This window comes from Ceratotherium simum, chromosome 4 (assembly GCF_057802395.1).
Source record: "Ceratotherium simum simum isolate JZ-2026a chromosome 4, ASM5780239v1, whole genome shotgun sequence".
Lineage (NCBI taxonomy): Eukaryota > Metazoa > Chordata > Mammalia > Perissodactyla > Rhinocerotidae > Ceratotherium > Ceratotherium simum.
The window spans coordinates 18,861,653-18,869,476 of NC_141903.1; positions in this window are offsets into that span (position 1 = coordinate 18,861,653).

A 7,824-nucleotide genomic window follows, 5' to 3' on the forward strand; every position below is an offset into this window, starting at 1 on the left:
GCTGGGATTCTTTTCCCTCCTGTTCCTTCTCAGTTTCAAGAGTGAGGTAGGGGTGCTTACTTCTAATGGGGGCGTCTGGAGCCAGCCCCCAGATTTAGAGGGCTATGCAACTTGCGTGGCACCCACAAGAGGAAGAATTCCAAGGTTAGGCAGGTGAGAGGACTTGAGTCAGATCTGAGACCAACCCCTATCCTTTATCACCATGTGAAATCTCTCTGGTCTCATAATAAAATTCAGGCTTCTCTTCATTCATTCTTCACTCACTCACTCAGATACTCACTCACTCATTCTTTCAACAAATTGTAAACGAGTCCCCACTGCCTGCCCTGGGTTCTGTTCTAGGTGCGGTGGGCATAGCAATTGAGACAAAGCAAAGACCCCTACCCTCCAGGAGCTTACATGCTAGTGGAAGGAGACAGACAATAAACAAGTAAGCAGATTATGAGGTGTGTCCTGTGCTGACAGGTGTAATAGAGAAAATAAAACAGGGAGGGGGAAATGGAATGGTGTGTGTGTGTAGGGGCATTCGAAATTTTAAATGGCTCAAGACGTCACTGAAGTGATATTTGAATCAAGACCTGAAAGAAATGAGAAACAATCTAGAGGGCTATCTGGGGTGAGGGTGGTGGTAGTGGTGGGGTAAGAGGCGTCTGGGGAAGGGACTTGGGGAATCTGGAGTATTTGTTGATTTTTTTCCCTTTCTGTCTGATATCCATGTTGGACATTCAGCTATAGGGACACACTCCCAAATGAGAGAAGGTGTGGACAAAGATGTTGAGGGACAGCCTTATATTAGGTGACGTTTATCCAACACTTGTTACATCCCAGACGGTGTGCTAAGTACTTTTTGCATTTGCTCATGAAAGAAGGACTATTCTCATCATCATTTCCGTTTTGTGGATGGCACACCAAGGTCCAGGGAAGTTTAACTCTTTGCCCAAGTCCACACAGCCATCAAGGAGAGAGCTAGGAGTTGAACCCAAAGGTGAGTCTATCCAAATTTGAGCACTTGGCTGCTGTGTCACACTTTCCCCCCAGGAGCAAGGTAGGAGGTGGATTTTTTTTCCCCAGATTTGTTGAGCTACAATTGATATATAACATTGTGTACGTTTAAGGTGTACATCATGTTGATTTGATACACATATATTGCAGAATGTTTACCATCAGAGTGTTAGCTAACACCTCCATCATGTCACGTAATTACCATTTCTTTTTTTGTGGTGACAACATTTAAGATCTACTCTCTTAGCAACTTTCAAGTATATAATACAGTATTATTAACTATAATCACCATGCTTAACATTAGACCCCCAGAACTTATTCATCTTATAACTGGAAGTTTGTACTCTTTGACCATTATCTCCCCGTTTCCCTCACCCCTCAGCCCCTGGTAACCACTCGACTTTCTGTTTCTATGAGTTTGGCTTTTTTAGATTCCACGTATAAGTGATATCATATAGCATTTGTCTTTCTCTGTCTAACTTATTTCACTCAACATAATGCCCTCAGGTTTCATCCATGTTGTTACAAATGGCAGGATTTCCTCCTTTCTCTTGGCTGAATAATATTCCATTGTGTGTGTGTGTGTGTGTGTATACACACACACACACACACACTATGTCTTCTTTATCCATCCATCTGTTGACGGACACTTAGGTGTTTTCCGTATCTTGGCTATTGTGAATCATACTGCAATGAACATGAGAGTGCAGATATCTCTTCAAAATCCTATTTTCATTTGCTTTGGATATATACCCAGCAGTGAGATTGCTGGATCATATGGTAGTTCTATTTTTAATTTTTTGAAGAACCTCCATACTGTTTTCCATAGTGACTGTACCAATTTACATTTGAGGTAGAGGGTGGATTGATTGTTATAAATGAAGCTGTTTTCCAAGTAGTAAATTTTGGGACCTGAACTACTAGTGCTGGGAGGGAACTCACATTTACTGAGGTCTTGTTGATAACCAAGCATTTACTCATTTTCTTTACTCTTTACAACAACCCTTTGAGGGGCATAACCATTCTCCATTGACAAATGAGAAAACTGGTTCAGAGAGAGTTAGTACATTCCTGAGGTCACATGGCTAATATACACATGGTAGAGTAATGGGTAGTGACAGTTGGAGATTGAAAAGTAGAGCCTGATGCTTCCTTTTGCTCCTGTCCAGAAGCCTACATCAAAGGCTCCTCCTTCCCTTGATAATCACTATAACCTGATATTTGGGGGTGAGGAACCAGGAAGTCACTCAGAGTGACTTACATTTAAGCTCCTCAACCTAGAGGTATGTTCCTAACCTCTGTTTATCTTTTCTTGGGGGGTGCACAGGTGGTTAGCACACACCTATCTAAGGTTTTAATCTTCTCCCATCAAAATGCACAGGCTCCCAAATGCACAAAATACACAATTTCAAGGAGTTCCTTGAGATTAAGGAATCTGCAGTAGAGACAGCCTTGAAGAAAAATAGATTTTTTTTCTATTTGAATTAAACTGGCTTAAGTTGTATTTGAAGATTTTAAAATAAGAGGTTTGCAGGTTTATAGTGATTTAGTTCTTCAAGAACTATCAGAACCCTAGCTTGCCCATCTTCCCATTTTGGAGGTGGTCCTGGAGGCAGAGGGAATTGGCGAGCTCCCATAACTGGTCAGGTGCAGAGCTGGTTGTCGAACTCCAGTTCCCTGGCCCACAGAGCAGTGCTCCTTCCTCTGCCCCAGTGGGAAGCCACACACAACAGCAATCATGACTTATACAGTGAGGGTGTGAGACGGGGACAACTTGGGCAACTACATCGGGGTGCGCTACTCTCTGCAGTACCCCACGCTGGTCACCCAGAGGAAGGCCATCTTGGCGCTCTTCAGTGATCTTTTGAGGACTTCTAGCTTTAGGTGGTCAGCCTCTCTTGCTGGATAAAGTGGCCCCTGAAAGCAACCCCATTGCTCTTCTCCCATGCATCGTACACAGTGGTGGTGGGAGTGTAGTGTCATACACTGAGTTCCCACCATTCCCATATATCTTCAAGTCAAGGATGATGGCATTTCTCTTGAACTGGTTTGCTCCCAAGGGGGAGTGGGAGGAGGAAGGGAATGCCAGTAAGTTGGCGCAAAGTTGCCGATTAGCACTAAGCAGAGATGCGGAAGGGCAAGGGTGGGACAGAATGAGAAGCAAGTTCTGAGTCCACATTTCAATTGTGGTGGCCCATTTCCCACTTCCCTGGGCATTAATTTCACCAGCTATTGAGCAGCCAGCAACACGCTATTGAATTTACGGAGGCTGTGTCTACATAATCACAGTAAGCAGCTGCAATGTGAAAATTCAACCTATCAGACATTTCTCTATGGTGGCAAAAGGCCAGGAAAAGAAAAAAGGAGCAAATATGAGGTTCAGAGTTGGTTTATACTTGTAATGAAAGAAAATAGTTTGTTACCTAGATGAGAACTTACGTCTTGATTGAGGTGTCAGGACGTGGAAGAGATTATTGAGCCAGATTGAGAGGTTCAAAATCCTTGTAGATTTCAGACATGTTGTCATTTACCAGCATCTTTCATGAAGCAGAACAAACATCCCACCGTAAGGCAAACAGGTATTAGCCTTAAGAGCAGGCATGTACCAGGACCCCACTGAGCAACCATTGCTAATGATCCATTCTTTACTGCTCCTTCCTTCTCTTCATGGAAGATATCTCTTAATCCCCCTGGCTGATATTTGACCCATGGTATTGACCATTTGTTTAGGTGTCATGAAGATACAGACAATATTTCATTTTCTCGGTACTCCCTGGGGCACAGCCAAGCACAGAGCTCTGACTCACTCGAGGCTTGGGGAAGAAGAACCTTTTCATTATCCGTCTGATTACATTAGAAGCCTCTGATGTTGCAAACTCCCATTTCTGTGGGCCCTCTAGGAGAAGCTGCCACTGAGTTTGACCTGTGGGGAGACTGGGGCTACAGGAGTCTCAGATGTCTGCTTAGGGGATCTATGGGAGGAGATCTCTCACCTGGGATCACGCAGTTTTGCATGGTTCTCCCTTTCCAGCTCTCTCCAGTTCACAATTCAACCAGCCCTATACAGGAGCATCTACTCTGTGTAAGGCACCACGAGAGGTGCTGTGGGCAAATCAAAGATGAATGAAACCAAGCAAACAATAACCTAGCGCCAAGCTAGGTGCCATGGGAAATGATGAGGGTAAAACACCCTTTAGAGAGTAACTACTATGTGCCCGGCACCATGCTAGGTTCTCTGTGTGCATTTATTCAAATCTTCATGACAAAGCGAGGTAGGAATTATCCCCATTTTACAAATGTGGAAACTGAGGTTCAGAGAGGTTCTGTGACATGGCCAAGCCCATTCAGTGAGTAAGCAGCATTGGTATTCAAAGCGTTGTCGTCTGACTCCGAAGCTTGCATCCTTCTCTCTGCACCGGACTGAGATTTAAAAAAAAAAAAAAAGGGCAGCAGAAAGTTCAGTGTTAGCCCTGAAGGAAATTACAGCAGAAAACAGAATGTGATCAGGGTCCTGAGCGAGGCAGAGGTCAGGGAGGGGCCGACAAGGCAGGAGGGGATGGGCTAGAGGAGCTCTTTAGATCAGGTTTCCTCATCTCCCAGGCCAGCACTGGGTCTGCGAAGAGGTGAGAGCCAAGTTGGATTCTAATCCCACTTCCATCATTTAATAGCTACTAATGTCACCTTGGGCAGGATGGTAAAGTGATTAACAGCCTGAACACCAGAATAAAACAGACCTGTGTTTATGTCCGAGTTCCACTAATTTATTTGCTGTGTGTCCTTGGGCAAGTCACCTAACCAATCTAAGCCCCAGTTTCCTCATCTGTGAAATGAAGATCATAATAGTCCTTACCTCACAGGGATCTGGTGAGGATTAAATTCAATAATGTGTGTAAAGTGCCTAGCACAGAGTAACAGTAACAATATCAGCCAAGAGTTATTAAGTACTTACTAGGTGCTAGGCATTGTGCCAAAAGAGCCTTAAGTACATTATGTCATTTAATCTTGATAATACTATTATGAAGTGGATGCTATTATTACTGACATTCTATAGATGAGGAAACTCAGACTGAAGAGTGTTGCCCAAGGCTGGCAGGCTAACAAGTGGTCCAGCTGGAATACAAAGCACCCCATAAACGAGGCTAAAAATGAAGAAAGAATTGGAGCTGTGAGGCATCTTCTTCATGAGGTGTTCTGGGGTCTCTGGGGGCTTGAAGGAGAATTTTAGCCCCTTCTGTAGCCCCGGTGGGGGAGATGAGAAGCACCCTTTCTTCTGGGCAGGGGACACTGGCTGCAGCAGCGGCATTTCCTCCACCTCCAAAGGCAGCAGGTCAGAGGCTCCCAGGAGTGAAGGATTTCAGCTCCCGCCGGGCAAACCTGCTTTTGTCTCTGGTAATTACAGTTTGTCAATCTCTGGTGAGCGCGGATTCCGCCAACCCAGAAGTTCTAGTCGCACGGCATTTCCCGGTAAGGTAGAGAGAGCTCAGTGGTAGCCCTTTGCAGCAGGCTGGTGAAGATTAATTGCCAAGTCATCCAGGGCCTGAATCCACATCACATGTTCGGAGAGAGCTGGGGAGCTCTGACTTGGGGGCGGGGGTGCGAGGGTGCAGGGCACTGGAGTGTGGAGTGTGAGAGCCTGCTGCCTCTGGAGCTGGAGCACGGGTCCATCCTCCCTTACGCCCCCGTGGCTCCTCTGGTGGGACAAGGCAAACAGATTGCCAACACCAACCCGTGGTGCTGCACAGTCCAGGGCGAGGGGGTGTGTGTGCCTTTTTCTTGAATGACTCTGGCTGTTCCTTATGGCTGTGGGCTTTGCCCATCACCTTACACAGGAATTCGTGGTGGCCCCAAAATTTCTCTAGAAAAGGTCTTCAGGTTGCAATCTGGTTTGAAGCTGGGCATGTAGCTGGGTTCACACCATGCTCTCCACAAGACAGAGGTCACTGCCCATGTCAAAGACCTAGGGCAGGGAGCTGATGGAGATCCTACTGGGGCTGAAGCTCCCCCAAGCTGCCTTTGTAGTGCCACTGCCGGGATTTACTTTTTAACCATATTTGTTGAAATTGTCAAAGATTAAAGCAAGACATAACCAAACAAGCCTTATGGCAATATGCTCCTTACAGCTGACTTTTCAAGGCACTGCCGCTCTGGGCTCCACTACTATAGTCAGGATTGTGAACTTCCAAAATGTCAGAATTGGAAGGACCCTAGAGATCATCTAGTCCAGGGGTCAGCAAACTACAGCCCGTGGAACAAATCCAGCCTTGTTCCTGTTTTTGTACATAAAGTTTTATTGGAACACAGCCACGCCCATTCACTTAGGTATTGTCTGTGGGTGCTCTCATGCTGCAATGGCAGAGCTGAGTAACTGCAGCAGAGACCCTCCATCCTGCAAAGCCTAAAATATTTACTCTCTGATGCTCCATGGAAAACATTTGTTGACCCTTGATCTAATCCAACCCTCTTATTTTACATGTGGGGACACAAAGGCCCAGAAAGCGGAAGGGATTTGCCTAAGGCAGAGCCAGGGTCAGTAGCCAGGAGATTTGATTCCACCCCCACGACCCTTTCTTGCCCCTGCTGTCCTCTGTTTCTGCAGCCTGGTGCTGCAGGCTCTGAGTTTGAATCCCAGCTTTAGTTGACTGGATGTGTGACCTTGGGGAAGCTACTCAAATGGAGGTTTTCAGCCTCTATTTTTTCACCTGAGACCTGGGGATAATGCTTCCTATTTCCTGAGATAATGCACATACTACGTGGTTGTGAGAACTAAAGGAACTATAGTCTGTAATGCTTAGGATGGGCCCTCGCTCATAAAAAACACTCAACCAAAGACATCTACTATTATTATGCTGATGTTCTCCATGATTTTATATGTATTAGTCTTATCCTTCCCATTCTAAATTTCATAAGGGAAAGAGCTATCCCTTACTGGTTTTTTAACTTTTTTGGGTCCTAGACCTTCTTGGGAACCTACTGAAAGCTGTGGACACGTTGCTTTACTCTTTACTTTTCCTGCATTCCTTATAGGGGCTTCCTCAGTGCCAAGTTCCTGGCAGGCCCCTTGACCAATTGATCTCCATCCTGTTACTTCCTATTTTTGTTTGCTGTGCCTGTCTCCTGCTAACTTTATCTTGATGTAACCTCTTATACTCTTGGGCAACAGAACTAATCCAGTGTTTTACCATTCATCATGGAACAGAACTTGAACTGAATAAAGTGAATGAAGGCCAGACTTTCTTGTCCTTTTGGAGTTCACAGTCTAAGATGAATAATGGGAGTGTGCATCTGAGGATGCACAGAGAATTCTATCTGACACTGAACAGGGATGTGAGTTAAATAAGGAAGCAAATAAGTACATGACATAGATCTCAAATTTCCCCATCCTTCCTTTTCTTCTTCTCTTGTACTCTCTGAACCAAACCATCCTTCCTTTTTGGGGGATTTTCACTTGTGGTGGCCACCAAGTTCAGAGAGGTCTAAAGGAAGTGGTGGGAACCCTTTTCCTTGGGGGCATCTAAAAATTGTATCTGCATGAAGTGTTAGAGCCCAGCTTTGGAGAGGAAATATGAGGCCCCTGGGGAGCAACAAGGAAGTGATGTCAGAGGGTAATTTCTGTCTTCTCATCGCCATTTTCTGGCAGAGGTGACAGGGTAGGACCCTGGGATTGTGTGGGCATGCTTGGGAAAGGGTGTGTGGCATCACTGGGCCCCATGGGCATGGCAAAGGAGGGAGGAGTGTGAGAAAGAGGCAGTTTTCTTTGCCCATCTCTCATGTACTGAGGAATGCTGGGACAGGAAATGCCCAGCGTTTCTCAGCCGTTTACTG